This window comes from Cryptomeria japonica, chromosome 9 (genome assembly GCF_030272615.1).
Source record: "Cryptomeria japonica chromosome 9, Sugi_1.0, whole genome shotgun sequence".
Classification (NCBI taxonomy): Eukaryota; Viridiplantae; Streptophyta; class Pinopsida; order Cupressales; family Cupressaceae; genus Cryptomeria; species Cryptomeria japonica.
Genome location: NC_081413.1, coordinates 557,153,962 through 557,173,377, shown reverse-complemented (window position 1 = coordinate 557,173,377; position 19,416 = coordinate 557,153,962). Strand labels below are relative to the sequence as shown.

The following is a 19,416-nucleotide window of genomic DNA, read 5'->3' as shown; positions in this document are numbered from 1 at the left end:
GTGACACTCCTAGACCACCTGATATAGATATAAATGATCAATAAGCTAGATCCAAACTACATTTTAGTGATATCTTCATGACACCTATCTAGTGGCATATTTCTCTATATCCTAAAACAAGTATGGAAACCAATAGATCATTTGTTGTAATTCATTCTATCTTGCTATCTTCTCTGTATTTACTACTTACCATACAATGCAAACCCTCTATGGAATTGCATTGAATAATGAAACATATCACACCATTAGCAACTTGTTTACCCTTTTGTCCATTGGATTCTATTTATTTCTACCAAATTCTTGTCATATAATCAACTACCATCCTTTCCCACAATTTAAGAGAGCTCATCAAGACTAATCAACCCATTGTCTTGCAACTACTACACCATTGAAATGACATCAACCCCTCCCAAGGCTACAACATCATTATCCGTCTTCAATTGCCATAACACCAACCCTTATCGACTAGGCAATATGTCTAATTGAAAATTATTAAACTGATAAATTCTCTTCTTTAGTTTTATTAAAAATTGTGAAGTGGAGATAAACACCCATATAAGAAATACTCTAAACAATCTATTCAAGCAATTCACTTCAAACTCATTACTAACAAACTCCTTATTATTTCTTATGAATATTCAATATTTTATAATTTGATCTTTCAATGTATCTTTACTTTAGATTTTTTAACATATAAGTATGCTAGTTTTATTTATTTTATTAACTTATATAGAAAATAACAAGACAAACAATAACCAATATGCAATACAATGCATGGAGGTTTAAATACCTATTGCTGTCAAGGATCTTAATAGGTTATTAGGCATTGTAATTTGTATTTTATTCATTCTATTATTGGCAACACGTTGGTTGCCTCTTTATATGTAATCTTTTTGCTTTGGTTTAATATAAAATAAGTAAATATGAAATTAACCATAAAAGGCCCACTTTAACCCACGATGATTGAAAACACAACTTTAACTATGTGGTCCAAAAAGCATATAAGGTAGAAGGGTTGGTGGATATTAATGAGATGATTTGATTTGATTTTATAAAAATTTTATATTATTTCATTGTCAAGTGGTTTTTTGGTTAATTCTTAAAATTGTTTGGTACACAAAAAATTATGAAGGCTTAAATTTATCATTTGTAGGGATGTGAGATGAGTATATTGGTCCAACAATTTAAGAACAAACATACTAGCTTAACAACATAATGCATAAAATGAAAATCACATCAACATAAATTCGACATTATAAAAAACAAGTACATTGACTTACAACATAAGAGACAAATATATTGACCCAAGATATCTATTTGACAAAGTAAATACTCCTCATAAATAAAAATAAAAATAAAAATTATCGAATTTATAGACTAAATCTACTATAAATAAATTTCACACCGAAGTGGAAAATGTCTCAATCCAAGCGCTAAGAGATGCATGTCTCAATCCAAGCGCCATAAGAGATGAGTGCATTGGGCAAAAAATTCCATTTTTCAGCTTAACTCGATATTCGCGGGCCACTATGCATGCAAGCATTGGGCCCAAAACGCATCTCCACATTGGCTGCTTTTTATAATGATCTAAAACGCATCTCCACATTGGCTGCTTTTATAATGTTCTAAACAAGGAAGTCCATTTTTTTTGACAAATATATTGAGTTTGATTAGATAGAAGGAAATTGAGCCATCTCCAATGCTCCCAAGAATTCAGTGTTTTCAGCTTTTGCAACACACCCAATATAAAAAACATACCCAATCTATTCATGCGAAAACGCTTTTGTAGATTACCTGCACAATTACCTGAGGAGAGGAGAGAGAAGGTCGCTGCAAGTGCAATTTAACAGGTGTGCTATTGTTCAGGGTCTACACTAAAGCCACAAGTTTTCTGTGTAATGTTTTTTTGTAGGTGTGGTTTAAGCTGATTCGGTACTCTGTTATTTATTTTTCTGTACAATGAGTGTTTTACATTAGAATTGGAGGTAGATCAAAGGTTTTATGGCCCTGCAATTTGTACGGCATACGAGAAACAGTTTGCTTGGGTTGTTTTGTGGATCTTGGGGTTTGCCTGCAAGGGATATTGACCCCATTCTGACCTAGCACGAGGGTTTTTGTTGTTGTATATTGAATAAAATTGGCTCTAGTATTCCCATATATTGCCGAGGTAATTTTGTTTTTCGTTGTTAGTCTCGGCTGGCGTTATGGGTACCCACTAATGGAGTTTGAGGTATATTATTGGACTACAATAATATAGTTACCCCCAAACACTGCTTCTTTAAAATTGCTGTTAAAATTTGAGTAGGTGAATTGAACCGGAGTCATGCTTGTATACCCAATATTTTTGTCCATCACCATCACCATTACACGGCACCTGGGGAGAGGCGTTGAGTAACCTAATTTAGTGAAATCTTAAATGCATTTGTAGATAACAGCGGAATGCTTGCGGCTATCATTATCTAGTCATTTGAGTTGTTGTCTTTACCTGGGCCACTCTCCTTGACGAGTAATTTATTTATTTATTGTGAGAAATTAATCAGTGTGAAATGGCCCAAAAGCTGATTAATGTCTAGCTCGTTTTTTTACACTTTCCACAACAATCGGTTGACAAATTCTCTTCAGAAATCATGTGAAATTAAGCGTGTGGAAATAGTGGATGTTTGGAATATTCCCTTTTGAACAACCAATAACCTATGCCAAATGCTGCTATCTGTAATGCTTATTACAATATTCATGTTCAGTACATTCTAGTTATAGCCAAAATGTCTTTTTTTTATCGTCACCATCTTATAGTTGGACGTTCCACCTGTATCTTTATCATATAAACTATTTGCATAGAAAACAAATTTAGTTTTGTTAGGAAATGCTGTTCTAGTTCTACATAATTATGTCAACATTAATAAAGGATTGTTATCCGGATGTTGTGTAAACATACTTGTAATTTAAGCAAATTTGAGTTACGGTAGTTGGTAAGGTTACATACGACTGGCTAAGTCTGCAATCCACTCATCATTTTTTGTTCATCTTGATGATGGATTACATCATTACAAACAAAAATCCATTTTTCATCTTAACTCGCTATTCGCAGGCCATGATGTATGTAAGCATTGAGCCTAAATCGCATCTCCACATTGGCCACTTTTACGATGTTCTAAACAAGCAAGTTCATCATTTTTAACAAATATTTTCCGAGTTATATTAGAAAGAAGGAAAATTGAGCATCTCCAATGCTCCAAGAATTCAGAGTTTTTAGCTTGGCAACATACCCAATTTATTCCTGCAAAAATGCTTATATAGTTTACCTGCACAATTACCTGAGTAGAGGAGAGAAAAAATTGCTGCAAGTGCAATTTAACAGGTATGCTATTGTTCAGAGTCTACACTAAAACCACAAGTTTTCTTTATGTAATGATTTTTGTAGGTGTGGTTTAAGCTGATTCGGTACTCTGCTATTTATTTTTCCTACAATGAGTGTTTTACTTTAGAATTGGAGGTAGATCAATGCGTTTAAGGCCCTGTAATTTATACGGCATACGAGAAACAGTTTGCTTGGGTTGTTTTTGTGGATCTTGGGGTTTTGCCTACAAGGGATATTGAGCCCATTTTGACCTAGCATGAGAGTTTGTGTTGTTGTAGAGTGAATAGTCTCGGCTGATGTTATGGGCATCCACTAATGGAGTGTGAGGTATATTATTGGAGTACAATCTTAAGTTTGTAAGTGTGGGTCACTCTGTAACTTAGTTACCCCCAAACACCGCTTCTTTAAAACTGCAGTAAATTTGAGCAGGTGAATTGAACCCAAGTCATGCTTGTATGTTTAATGTTTTTGTCCATCACCATCACCATAGTCAAATCTTATTTGCATTTATAGATACAGTGGAATGCTTGCAGCTATCATTATCTAACTATTTGAGTTGTTGTCTTATCCTGGATCACTCTCTCTGATGAGTAAATTATTTGTTTATTGTAAGAAATTACCCACTGTGAAATGGCCCAAAAGCGGATTAATTTCTAACTCATATTTTTTCACTTTCCACAACAATCTTTTGACAAATTCTTTTCAGAAATAATCTAAATTAAGCTCGGGGAAATAGTGGATGTTTTGAATATTCGCTTTTCAACAACCAATAACCTATCTCAAAAACTGCTATTAGTAATGCTTATTACAATATTCATGTTCAGTACATTCTAGTTATAGCCAAAATGTTTCTTCTTTGATCGTCACAATCTAATAGTTGGATGTTCCACCTGTATCTTTATCATATAAACTATCTGCAAAGAAAACAAATATAGTTTTGTTAGGAAATGCTGTTCTAGTTCTACATGGCTATCTTAACATTAATAAAGGAATGTTATCCAGATATAAATTTGAGTTATGGTAGTTGGTAAGGTTACATACGACTGGCTAAGTCTGCAATCAATCCACTCATCATTTTTTGCTCATCTTGATGATGGTGTCATCTGAAACATCAATACAAACAAAATTCATACAGCTCATTCCAGAAGCATTTCATTCATTACAAGTTACAACTGAGTTGTCATTGACAAATGTTGTAATTGTTATTATCTATGTGATCCAAAACCCTGTGGTGATTTGGAGACAACATGTTAAAAGCCTAAAACGAAGTGTTATGAGTGGAAATGGTCTGTGCAAATTATTATTGGCAGCAGTTAGAGTACTATGACAGAATGAATAGAACCCAAGTAAAATGCAACAACAGGTAATATCAATTTAGAAGCCTGTAATTTTTGTACAAAGATCCAAGAGTTTGAATTTGATTTTCACCCAAAATGGAAACTTTGGAAGATGAAGAGATGGCTTAATGGTTACAAGGAAAGCAACCTCTTGCCTTCCGGTTGTTCATATTTTAGCTGTTGTCATTTTTTGGCAGCATTGCAGAATGAGAGTTGAAAGCCGTACCAGTATTATTGGAAGTGCTTGCGATGAGTTAGGCTCTATGGTTTCAGCCAGAGTTGTTGGTATCTTGACAAAGCCCATGGTGCAACTGTATTCTGCATTCTGTTTGGTCTAACATTGTGATAATGTACAATGATTGGTCTCCTAGATCATATGAAAAATACCCACTCATGCAAAAACACAGTTGTAACAGATTTCACAAATAACTACAAATAATTTGTTTTCTGATAAAAGGGAACAATTCTTATTTGAATTTCAAAATGTTTATGAGGATCAATAACACCAGTTTTAACATGAAATAGACCCATGCACAACAAAGCCTTACTCTCAGAATTGAGCCATCTATATTCTAGGTTACAAACTTATACAGTGACAAAATCAAAGTCTTCAGATAAGTGTTACAGACCTCATAGATAGCAACCCATAATCAGATCTATTCATATCTGAAATCTGAGCAAACTTTATATTACTGCACATATACAGAATATAAGGTACTTGGCAGAAATCATCTTATATACCTCCAGACGGCCAACATTATTCTTCACTGTAATTTGTGTCTGCCTGGCAATCATTATATTGGCTTTGTAGGTGTCGCAGGCACACTACAAAGGCAATGGCGTCCCTCCTGCCAATCAAATCATCCTCCTGGGCTTCTCTCACACAGTCATATAATTGAATTGTGACTCCTGAAATTCGCAGACCTGGAAGTTTAATCTGGACCTCTTTGCTGGCTGCAACAAGTCCTTTTTCCTTGGATCATGGCTCTGCAGTGTTGGCCGAATTGTTTGTTAGGGTAGAAATGGTGATTGCAATCTGCAAGATCAAACGCACTAGGCAGGGGGAGTCGTACTATGTGGTGATGGCCCTGGAGTTTTTCGTTCCAATGACCAGATGTGCACCAAGGCAATTCGCTTGATAAAAACTTGCATGACTAAACCAAACCAAATGCCACCCCTATATATAGGTAGCCTGTGCCGTATTGGCCTAAACTGACTTCAGGTCGGCTCACAAAATAAGTCCAGGTTTGCTCACAAAATTAATAAAAAAAAAAACAATATTTATTCTAATTTACTAAACCAATGTTTAGTAAGTTGGTCCAAATTGATATTGGAAATTTGTTATAGTTTTACTTATTAAAATTTCCAATTTTTTAGCTATAAAAAGTAAATGCACAAAAAGAGGGTGTTGGGAAACACCACCTGGGAGGCCGACTGGCCCTTCTTCAATTTGGTCTCATTATAGTCCTCCCATCCTCTAATTGCTTGACCTCAAGCAATTTCAGGTTGGGGTTGCTTGAAAATCTCTATACTTTCCCATGTTGCATCTTCTAGTGGCAGACCCTTCCATTTCACCATATATTCTGGAATCACCTTGTTCATTAGCTTCTTCTATCTCATGTTCAGGACTGTCTCAGGCTCAAGAATTAGTTTTCCCTTATAATCAAGTGGTGGTAATTCCACTAAGGGGGTAATCTTCTGTCCAAGGGCCTTCTTAAGGCATGTGACATGGAAATCATTGTGAAAGCATTGGTAATTTCAGCTCATAAGCCACCTCCCCAATCTTCCTTGTGATCTTGTAAGGTCCATAAAAAACGCGGTTTCAATTTTTTTCTCCACTTCCTTGGATTGAGGACTGTCGATAGGGTTGCAACCTTAGAAACACCATGTCCCCTGCCTCAATGATTTTTCAGTTTGGTGCCTATCAGCATATAATTTTTGCTGATTCTGAGCTTGTTGCAGATTTTGTTTGAGAGCCTCCATGATGTCTTTTCTTTGCTTTGTTGGACCATATCTTTTGCACTTGGAGCCCTACTATCTGTAAAAATCAGATCCAAAAAAAAGGTCTCATCATAGCCATAAAGGGCTTTGAAAGGAGTCATACCAATGGATATATGGTAAATTGTGTTGTAGTAATATTCTCCTAAGTGCAACCATTTAACGCATGTAGTCTGTTGTCTTGTTACATAATTTATCAAATAGTCCTCAACCCATTTGTTCACTATTTCTGTTTGCCCATCCATTTGTGGATGATAACTAGTACTAGGTGTTAATTCTGTCCCTGTCACACGAAACAATTCTTGCCAAAACATACAAAGGAACCTGCTGTCCTTGTCACTTACAATTGTTTTAGGTAGCCCGTGAAGTCTAAAAATTTCCTTAAAAAACAGGTCTTCCACTTGTGGTGCCCTAAAATCTGATGATATGGCATGAAAATGAGCAAATTTTGTGGGTCTATCAACCACCATATATAAACAATCTTTACCCTGAACCTTTGGCAGCCTGGTGATAAAATCCATTGATATGCTCTAGTATTTCTGATTTGGAATGGGAAAAGGCTGCAGTAACCCTGCTGGAAAAACGTGCTCTGCTTTATTTTATTGGCACTCTTTACATTCCCTTACATGCTTCATTACACCCCCTTTCATTCTCTTCCAAGAAAATCACTCCCTTACCTGTTCGTATGTCTTGTAGAATCCTAGGTGGCCAGCTAATGGTGCATTATGGCAAGCTTCCAAAATCCTCTCTTTCATTTTGGATTCAAGTGTAATATACACACGTCCTTTATAGAGAATCAGCTCATCCTTCACCTCAAACCTACCATCTTGCACCTTATCCTCCAAGATATCGTTAGCAAATGAATTTTTGACATACTCAGCTGTAATTATTAATAGAGAACAAAATATTTCACCAGAAGATGAATGTATTTGAGATGAATAACAATGTACATAAGCTCTCCTTATATAGGCAAGAGTGGAGATGAGAGCACCAATGAGATGCGAGGGTAGGTAGAACTCAACAACTCGACACAAATCACTAAAAGTAGGTAAATAATTAAATAATAATAAAGTTAACGTAACCTCCTAATAATAATTTGCCTAAGTTAAAATTAAGCTAAAAGTAAATATTAATTTACTCCAACAGCCCCCCTCCCCTCTCCCCCTTTAAGTGCAACTTAGGGAGAAGATTTTTATGCAATATGAAAGCAAGATGCAATTTGGGTCCCAGCTACAAAACCATTTTATGCACCCATGTTCCCTTTAAGTGCAACTTAGGGAGAAGATTATTATGCAATATGTAAGCAAGATGCAATTTGGGTCTCGGCTACAAAACCATTTTATGCACCCATGTACAATGCAAATGCAATGCAATGAAATGAGACTCCACAAACGGAGAAAAGGAGAAAACCACATGGGAGAAAACTCCTCTCCAAAAGAGAGAAAGGAAACAAGATGATGCATGGATGGAGGACTCAATCACACCCCCGAAGGACTACATACATCATGTATATACAATCAAGTATCCCACCATAGGAGGGAAAGGAGACATGATATCCCCCCCATAATGAAAAATGTCTTGCAAAAATGGTGAGCTTTTGAAGACAAAACATAGTCTAATATCTACAAACAACATTTCTCCCCTTGGGAAGAAGATAAACCAAGAACAAATGCAGGAATGCTTGCCATTTTGGATAGGAATTAGGAAGTGGAATTCAAATGTAGGATGATGTCTTTGAAATCTGCTCATATTTTGCAAAGTCCTTGATAGATGAAGATGCCACAAACCACTTAGGTGCATGCCCAATCACAATAGAAGGTGGCAAGCAAGGAACTAATGGAAACCGATTTTGAACAAGCTCCAAAGACAAAGATGAAGTGGCAACACTGGTGCCATGACTATCATCAAATAGGAGAGATAAACTCTCAAATGAGTCCTCCAAATCTGAAATGTGAGACTCCACAAACAATGAATCAATGTCTGGCAATAGGAATCCCAACTAGGAAGACAAATAGATACCTCTTGCAATGACTCTTTGGAATCACCAACAAGATATGAACGTGTGATTGCAACTGGAGGAGTAGGAGTCGCAAGAGGAGCCTTGGGATCATCATAACACTCAAGTGCTGCATCATATTCAAATTCCTTTTAGGTATCATCATTAAAGGGAATATTGTCAACATCATCAAGTTGAAGAAGGCAATCTGAAGCAAGATCACCTGGGAATGGAGGAACACGTGGAACTCCAAAAATCTCCCAAATAATGGTCCAAACTATGCATGGGCATTGAATACCTCTAAACTTAGGGTAGATCTGATAGAAGAAGTTCTTACTGATACTACAACCAATCAACCCTATGATATGATTATTCATATTTCCCCAAACTGATTGCTTCCATGGTGTCCTTGGCTCAAATATGAGTCCATAAAGATGAGGCAAGAGGTTAATCCACCTACAATGTGTTATAATTCCCTTTGCCTATGACTCATAATTATCCTTAGTTGAAGTAATAATAGAAGGATGTGTTGCATAACCCATGATTACATCAATAATACACTTTTCATGTTATGAATAGAGACCGACAATTGAAATTGTGCAAAACTAAGATTCAAGCTTCAACAAACAAAATTCTATATCAAACAACAAAACAATTGGAAAATACCTTCTCCATTGCGAAGTTGACGAAAAGAGCATTTCGTTGAAATTTGGATTGTGAAAATTGGCCCCTGTTTGCAAAGTTATGCAAAAATTAAAAAAAGGCCTATAAAAGGCACTCTGAGGAAAAAAAAATCAGGCTAATAAGCACATGGAGCTCACCATGCAACCACCACAAACCAATGAGCGACAAAGAAATAGGGGCCCTTTAGCAACACAATGGTTAAAGTAGACAGTCAAATTACTCCAAATCAATATTGTATGGTACCAAACCATGATTGCCAATGTCCATAGGTGCATGAGAGAGACGAGCACACTCCCTGTGAGCATAAGCTCACACCAAACAAAGTGTGTGAAAGGGCTTTTAAAGCCAAAAAACCATCTTACTGGCACAAATGTGGTATAAAAGACATCCCCAAAATGCTCAAACACAACAACACAGAGGGCCCACTATCCAATTCTCCATGGCAGGATTACAAACTGTTAGTTTTAAGCAATCAAATGTTAATTTCAAATAATCAGATTATAACAGAACAGTAACAGCAATGAAAACACAAGACAAGATACACCAATACCTTGGGAAAACCTCCCTCTTGGAGGTAAAAAACCCAGTCACAAAGTACAATATGTATTATCTCAAATGTAGGCAATTACAAGGCAAGTGAACTTATCTCAGATTGCTGTCCAATCAGCAAGTTAGCAGATCTGAATTTCTCTTTACATAACAATGAAGATTGCAGCTCTTATCAGCAGAAGATGACTAAGGGAGATCAGCACTAAATTCGCACAAGGACAGTCTTCATCAACTTCGCAAGATGATCTTGATAGCTTCACCTCACAGCCAACCTTAATAATTTCGCACAAGAGAGAGAGAGAGAGAGAGAGAGAGAGAGAGAGAGAGAGAGAGAGAGAGAGAGAGAGAGAGAGAGAGAGAGAGAGAGCAATATTGGAGAGCAGATTACATGTGATGAAGATGATGATAATCTATGTCACTGCATTCGGCGAATTTCATCCATGAGATTTGGAATTCAGCGAATTTTTTAAAAACCCAAAAAATTCGGTTAAGTTCGCTTAAATTTGTAAGATAAATGGGTAAGGGTTTTTTGATCAAAAACGTATTTAAAAAATGCGAGCTTCCTTCATGGGTTTGCTGGAATCTATTCACAGACTTCTCATGAAGCTACATGCGTGAATAGAGGCAATGCCGTGCATGTTCAACACGACCAAACGATGCCCTGCAAATTCGAATAGAGGCGATGCCCGATGCCCAACGCCCTGCAAGTCTGATGCGAAAAACCTAACGCTCTGCAAGTTTCGTGTAACCTAGCGATGCGGCTAGTCTTGCGTGATAATCGTTTTAGTTTTCATTTAGGTTTTTATTTTCATTTAAAAATACTTTTTCCTTTATATTTTTTTGGCTGTCAAAACTTTAATTTTTAATTTTAATATTCACTTAGATTTCAATAAAAGTTTAAATATTATATAATTTATGTTAATTTTTATAAAAAGTAATATTTAATTATAATAAATCTAAATTTAACATCTTTTCTCTTTAAAAAATAATAGTTATACTAATTTAATAGTTTATTGGATATATTACTTATATATAAAAAAATTATATAAGGCGAATTTAATGTCGAATATTTTTCCGAATTATTCACCCTCGCTGAACTTCATCCGAATTTTATGGTTGCCGGACTCGAATTCGAATTCAAACGCGGTGACTTAGATGATAATGACTTCATTTATTGTTGGTTTTATATCCAACCTTTGCCGCCAATACCCCAAGTCAGCTTGCTTATTTATTTATTTAAATTACATTGTTATTTGACAAGTTACATTTACTTGCCTCCACGTTACATGTTTGGGTCCAGCCCAAAATTACATTTACTTGCCTCCACGTTACATGTTTGGGGCCAGCACAAAATTACATTTACTTGCCTCCACGTTACATGTTTGGGTCCAGCCCAAAAATACATTTATTTGCCTCCACGTTACATGTTTGGGTCCAGCCCAAAAATAATTCGAATTACATGAGAGATAATACATTTGTCTTTGACAACATTAAAATGCAATAGTCAGGTATCCGAGCTAGCTATTATTTTCAACAAAACCCTAAATCAATATATTTTGCACAAACTTTATAAAGACTAAAGTTTGAGAAATAACTTTCTGACTCCATTGCCAATGAGTTTGATCTTGTAAAAAAGAATGAAGAAGCCCATGTATTTGAAGACTGCCATTATGAATAGGCTACTGTGATTACGAATAGAGCTTGCAACCAAGAATGCCATCCGCTGTTGCAAATGAAATAATATTGGGTTCTTGACCAAACTAGAATATTCAAGATTTTTGCAAACAACCATAAGAAAGTTTTCCTGCAATAATTTTATGATCCCGTTTAGTGAAGTTGTAGTCAATTATGGAGACTTGGCCACTAATGGATTCACAGTCATTCAATCAAATAATCCAAAAAAACTTGTAAAAAAATATGGCCAACCAATATAAAAAACGATCCATCAAAGGCGAAAACGTAGTCACCAGATAATGAAAATGGCATGCCAAAGATCAATTCACCATACAACTTGCTTCACAGGAGTGCTTGACCATGGTAGCGAAGTAGAGTGGAACGATCGCCACCAAGCATTGCTTTAGTAGACGAGAATGAAGTCTCTCATAGCCAACAAATAAACTAAGGCGAATAGAGTTTTTTTATTTTTTAAATTTTAAACGTCGGCAACTGAAATTGTAAAATCACTAGAGAAATAGTGGATTTGCAATTAATTCGGAGCAATGGAGAATGCCTCAACTGCAAATCACCTTTCGTGGAAGTTGATCCCAAATTGATCGATGAACACTTCTCAAATGTGAAAGGAGACGTTGGATGTCGGCTTTGATACCATGTTGGAGAAATGACTCCACTCTAGGACCACAAACAACAATATAACCTTCACAATAGAGAACAAAATATTTCACCAGAAGAGGAATGTATTGGAGATGAATAACAATGTACATAAGGTCTCCTTATATAGGCAAGAGCATAGATGAGAGCACAAATGAGATGCGAGGGTAGTTAGAGAGTAGGTAGAACTCAACCAGCCGACACAAATTACTAAAAGTAGGTAAACAATAAAATAATAACAAAGTTTACCTAACTTCCTAATAATAATTTACCCAAGTTAAACTTAAGCTATGAGTAAATACTAATTTACTCCAACAAATATTACTTGCAACTTCTAGAACAGTGTGAAAGAAGTATATTAAGAGCATAAAAGGGAAATTACGTGACAAAGGAAGCAATTGCATAGTTCAACTTAATAGGTTTTGAATTAAATAGCTAAAGATAAAGTAATAGAAAATGCTTTTGAAATAGAATCTTACATCTCAAAAGACGATAAATGATATTGAAATGTTCTCATTGATAACTATTTTAGCAGATTTGTAAGATAGTAAAGGGAGTGTTAAATATTTCTATTATTAGATAATGAAAACTTGCGAGTACAAAAGAAGAGAGCAATTTTTTGAGCCACAGTTTTAGCTATTATTATTCAAGTAAATTTTCTTTGATTTTGTGTATAACTGGATGATGGAGTTAAAAACTTTGATGGACTTTGAGTTGAGAATATGAGAGATTATAGGTACAAGTTTTAATGAAAAATCAAAGCTTGAGGAACATTCCCTTTCAATGGGATTGTTGTTGCTATCATCTAAAATCTATCTGGATCATTAAAGAGAAACTATATGAGGCCTGCTTTAGGAGGGATCAAGATAAGCCCAAAGGACTATGGCATGTCTTCTCTCAAGGCATGTATTTCCTGATACCTTCAACATATATGGAATGCTACACTATATGTCTAAAGCATTGATATAATACTCTTGTACTCCTTGTAGGCCTTCTGAACTTTCATGCATATGATGAGAATAAATGGAATATAGTTCCCTAACAATGGCAGGACATGCATTTAAGTAGTGAGTTTCACAAATTAACAAAGTGTTAAGCCTGTAGAACATATAGGAAATTTAAATATAACCAAAACAATCCTCATTTTGATATAAAATTTTGCTTCAGTTTATTTTTTCCAGCACTACAAGCTGATTTTTATCTTTTTGATAGGAACAATTCTGCTTCTGGTTCCACAATGTTTATATACTGTCATGCATATACTTTTGCTTCCCACTTGATTATACAATTGTTACTACCTTACCTGCTTGTCATTAAAACTTGATGGCTAGTGTCAAATTGAAGCTCCAAATTATCACACTTTGTTAGCATTTGAAAAGGCAATTTGCCCTAACCTATCTTTGATAATCTAAACAACCGCCTTGGTATTATTGTTGACAACTGAAATGTTAAAATTCTTTTGAAGAGTCAGGTTCACAAGAATTCCAAGAAAAGAAACCTCTTTAGGTTGATATCAAGCTAATAGAGTTTCGTTTCAGTTTAATCTGGCTTTGTATATTTACTTTTGGCAAGTACTCTTATTAGGTTCAAATATGTAAAAAAAATCAGATAGAAGCCTTAGTATTTATGACATTGTCTACTATTTCCCACAATTGTGTCTTCGGATTTATATACATGGAAAGCATTACTACGTGTAATGTCCCCTATTAGAATGGTAGTTGTTTCCCAATAATTATATACATCATTTAACATCATTATGTCTTAACTTAGGTTATTGAGATTAGAAGTATATATGTAATGCAATAAATAACAAATTAAATTTAGGTTCGCCCTCGCTTCTTCCCTAACCCTATGGAAGATGGTGGTATTACTGTGCTAGGGCGCTTGGAAACAGTCTACGAGTGGGCTTCCTCAAGGTTTCTTAGGAACATATGTTCATGCTCATCTTGGGACTCTCTCTCAAGGTTTCAAAAATATATGTCCTTACCCATCTTGGGATTTACTCATCTAGTGACCAAATCTCTCTGCCTTTCCCTACACAAATCCAACCTATCCTCACAAAGGCATTAGCAAAAGGTCAAGGGCTAGACCATTCAATATATTGGTCTTTCATGCTTTATGAATGTATATGAAATTAAGTATGACTGCCATACATACTTCAGTCTATATTAATATTACTATTAAACTCTGCATAAGAACATTATCAGGCTTCATATATTAATCATACATATTAAGCACATACCCATGCATACCACCAAGAACAAGGATTTTACTGCCTGTAACTTAATAACAGTTCTGATCTGATCTGATCTGATCTGATCGATTGTGATGTCGTTGGATGCTTTTGATTCCTTTCCTTTATATCTCTCAATGTGAGGTAGAGGTCACACCTCTTCATTATGTCTGCCCTTTGGAAAGAGACACACCCTTTCACCATTACCACCCTTTGTAAGAGTGCAACTCTTCATTATTTCTGCCCTTTGAAAGGGACACAACCTTTCACAATCAGATCTGCACTTCTTATTTAAATCAGATCTGCAATTCTGATTCCCAAATTATCCCGCCTTCAAATGAATTCTCTTCTTCCATTTATACCTCATATTTGGGGGTCACAACTTATCATTTCATGCCTTTTGATCATTCATTAACTTTATCAAATTTTAATTGTATTTAATTATATTCCTTTATATTTTAATCTAATTATTATTTTTTATTCTTTTGCATTTTAAATTTTATCATCATTATTTATTATTAAATTATATTTCAAAGTTGGGACATTACACTCAAATACTCAGAAAAAAACAGCACCTCTTAACCATTCCATGTTAATGCCCTTAACATCAAACTTACAAGCATACCAAAGAACATATCTATTATTTTATTGTCCTTAACATCTATAAGAAATATAGGTCCATTCAAAGTCGCCTACTTGCGATTCGCCTCAGCATCATCATGAAATCTAGCAAATATTTGATGGTGAAACAGGTCCCAATGGTTTGCGTTCAATTATGTGCTGAAAATCAACAAAAAAACCTCTGATTAAATGGCGATTTTGTGCAGTTAGGGTGAAAAATTAATTGCGTCTTTATTCATGAATATACAAGGTATATATAGCAATTTACAAGACGATGTTCAAAAAAGAACTAACCGTTTAACTGAAGCTTCAAACTGAAGCAAAAATAGCAACTGCGTCTTCTAATAAAAGAAGCCTAAAAACCAATAAATAAAAACACTAAATGACCATTAATAGAACAACTAAAAATAACTGACTAAATATAATTAAATATTCTAATACCCTCCCTTAATGGTCAGTCTTTCAACCACACCAAGTTGGCCCCTAAATTTGACAAACTTTTTTGAACTGAGAGACTTGGTGAGGATATTTGCAGTCTGGTCCTCAGTTTGAACATATCGCAATATCACAGATCTATTTTCAACAAGGTTGCGGATGAAATGACAATGAAGCTCAAGCTGCTCAACATGCTTGGTCCGCTCATGGAAGACTGGATTTTTGGCTAGTTTTAGATTCCCTTGATTATCACAGAATAAGGGAGTAGGTCCTGCTTGAGACAATTGCATGTCAGCAAGCATCCTTCGAATCCAAATTGCCTCACAAGCTGTCTTAAAAGTTCCTTGATATTCTGCTTTGCTCGAGGAAATAGCTACTGCCTGCTGCCTCTTGTTGGTCCATGTGACTGCACCTGTGCCCAAACTAAAAACATACCCAGAAGTAGACTTTCTATCATCAACACAACCTGCCCAATTTGAGTTTGTAAAACCAGCAAGCCTAGGATCTTTGCTTCTGCTGTACAAAATGCAAAAGTCAAGAGTGCTCTTCACATATCTCAGCACACGATTTACAGCAACCCAGTGTTCAGCTTTTGGGGCTGACATGAATGGAGAAATGTAGCTCATAGCGTAATTGATGTCAGGTCTAGTGGCGGTGAGATATATGAGGCTGCTCACTAGATGTCTGAAGTTTCATCCACCACAGGTGAATCTGATTTGGCTGATAGTTTCAATCCTTTCTCCATAGGTGTAGATGCAGGTTTGCAATCGTGCACCTGAAATTTATCCAGCAGATTCTTGGCATACTTTGATTGAGTAATGAATATGTGACTATTTGTCTACCAAACCTCTACACCAAGACAATAATGGAGAAGTCCTAAATCTGTCATATCAAAAGTCTGACACAAATTCTGTTTGACTTGGTCGATCAATTGTGCTGTAATGATCAGATCATCAACATAGATGACAAGAAGAATATCACCATCAGTATGCCTGACATACAAATTGGGAGCGGAAGGACTCCTCTGGAAGTCTTGATCAAGCAAATTCTTATCAATTTTTATGTACCATGCACGAGGAGCTTGTTTGAGGCCATAGAGTGCTTTCACTAGTTTGCATATCTGGTGTTCTTTACCGGCAACCTTGAAACCTTGAAACCTTGAAACCTGGAGGTTCCCCAAATAGACTCCATCCAGTATTGTTAACATTAAGAAAGCTCCTTGTATTATCTTTATAAATTATGCTAGTATTCAAATCCCATACAACAAAGGACATTGAAGAATATAGGTGATCGTATAAGGAAATACCTATGTTTATAGATAGCAAATGGAAAACTTAATTAAGCAAGGATAAGAAAAGATGATAAAGGAACAGAGAAGAAATAATTAAAGAATAGGAAGAATATGTTATGTGCAATAATTCATAATGGGTATTCCAAGTATGGTGGGACTTTACCAAGACAGTTAGTGATTAGTGGAACAATGATTGAGTCCTTAATGACAACAATTTTAATAATAGAACAATGTCTAATGCTTGAAGAACTACTAATATTGAAATGTTAAGGAGTCAACCTTGTTAAGGCAACAACTAATATAGCCGACAGGGATCATCCTAATGTAGCGTATTAATAAGAAGAAAACGATGACATGAAGTATTATTAGAATCATTTTATGGCAGCAATTGATCAATTGGAAGAATATGATTTACTTCTAAAAGATAATAATGAAGTTGCCGACTTCCTCAACATGGGACAACGTGTTTATATTAAAGGGAGACTACCTCTGCAAAGGTAATCGACGGGGGAGCATGAAGTGATCGACATCCTTTACAATATGGACATCGACTATCGGATGCTACAAGAAGACACATCAATTTGAATATAGAAACGATTAATGGACGAGGAGCACATATTGATATCTACGCAGACTACATGAACAACAACATGGAGTACTTCAATTTGAATTGTCTTAACAATTAGTGAGTTAGCAATTGTTACTGATTAGTAATCTTGAAGAAGCACGATAATGAAGGGAAGTGTCTCATTGTTACCAAAGGACGCTAACCATTTTGGAATACATAAGACCAATCAAATCAGTTAATCGAGGATTATTGGATGAGAAATGTGCCTAAGTTCCAGGCAGTAACGTTTTTGTTTGTGTTGATAGGAACAGGAAATCATAGGGTGGAAGCTATATCAGTTCGAGACAGCAACATATCAAAGCAAGTGACACCGCATACACCTTTGCACATTCGTAAAGACATATAAGGAATAACAGACCATCAGATTGCTCTGGGCGATATTTGGAAAATAATTGCAGAAGTTTATATATGGTTTTTATTCCAGTCAAGGAGGAGCTTAAGTGAGCCAGGCCAAATGCCCATTATTGGACGCTGTTTCTTTTTATTACTGGTATCATATTTGGTATCAAACACCACGTGAATTACAGAATCACATTTGCGATAATAATTCTATTATTACAAGCAATGACATAACAATGCATGAGATCAGATCATCTTGTATATTAAGTGGTCGTATCTGACATAGTAGAGATTATAGGGATCATTGCAAGGTTAATTCACTTGAGCATGGATCTAATTTTCTAAATTAAAGATAGCTGGGGCTATTGAAATTACCCATTTAACTTATTATCATCTTTACATTACCAAATATCTCAGTTAATGGTGTGATCAAATATCATAATTAATAATAAGTAATAAGATTACAAGATTAATTGTCCCATAATTTCAAGATAACCTAAAGGGGACATTACATTTCACTAGTTTGCATACCTGGTGTTCTTTACTGGCAACCTTGAAACCTGGAGGTTGCGTCATATAGACGACTTATTGCAAATCACCATTGAGGAATGCACTCTTGAAATCCATTTGGTGGACTTTACATCCAAACTGGGTTGAAAGAGTGAGGATGAGCCGAATGGTGCTCATCCTGGCTATGGGAGCAAAATTCTCCTCATAGTTGATGTCCTCGTTCTGTGAAAACCCTTTTGCTACTAACTGTGCCTTGTACATATCAAGAGTTCCATCAACCTTGTACTCGACTTTATATACCCATTTGTGGCCAATGGTCTTCCTCCCTGTTGGAAGATTGGATGGGACCCAAGTGTTGTTCTTCAGGAGACTCTAATGTTCAGTCGCCATAGCTTGTTCCCACTCAAGTACACCTTTAGCCTTTAGATATGTCCGAGGTTCATAAATAATGTGAATGTTGGCCATAAGAGTAAAATTAAATGTGTTTATCTTGCTCTTACCTCTAGCTGATCTACCCTCAATCATTTTATCGTCATTAAGGTCACTAATGGTCTTGGCCCACCACTTAGGTTGGAGAGGAGAAGTAGTAACATCCATTGTAGGAGGAACAATATCACTTGGGATATCTGGAGCAAACTCATCGAGATGTGGATCCTGATTTTCCTGAGGAAAGTTGGGTGGCGCAATGTCATGCCTAGGAGACCCCACAATCGCAGAGTCATCTGAAATTTCTCCCATCAAGTGAACCGAATGGAAGTTTAACACCCAAATCCCTAACCTTCAGAGGCTGAGCTCAAAACAAGAGAAGAAGGCTGAAAAGGCCCTCGTTCTTCATCAAACATCTCATCTCGATTAAAGATGAGACGATTAGTGTCAACATCAATCAACCGATAAGCCTTGTGATTGTCACTGTAGCCTGTGAACATCAATTTCTGACTCTTTGAATCCAGTTTGGTGTGCCATCTGGAATCCAAACATAAGCTATAGAGCCAAATTCTTTCAAATGACTGATTTTGGGATTCATTCCAAACCAAGCTTCGTCTGGGGTCATCTTCTTAACAACTTGTGTGGGAGATTGGTTAGTAGATAAACTGCAGTGTAAACTGCTT

The 19,416-nt window shown here is 35.9% G+C and overlaps 1 protein-coding gene across 5 annotated transcripts in view; it reads left to right on the top strand.

Annotated features, from left to right (window-relative positions):
• Positions 1 to 1,455: 1,455 nt before the first annotated feature.
• LOC131070666 (E3 ubiquitin-protein ligase At3g02290) overlaps positions 1,456 to 19,416 on the top strand; it is a 50,423-nt gene continuing 32,462 nt past the window's right edge. For 4 of the 5 annotated variants that reach the window (XM_058006268.2, XM_058006255.2, XM_058006261.2 and 1 more), the window contains exon 1: positions 1,456 to 1,850. The gene's annotated coding sequence lies outside the window, so the exon portion shown is untranslated. Of the gene's footprint in view, positions 1,851 to 3,284; positions 3,359 to 19,416 lie in introns of those variants that run through there. The other variant, XM_058006282.2, reaches the window with a different exon arrangement.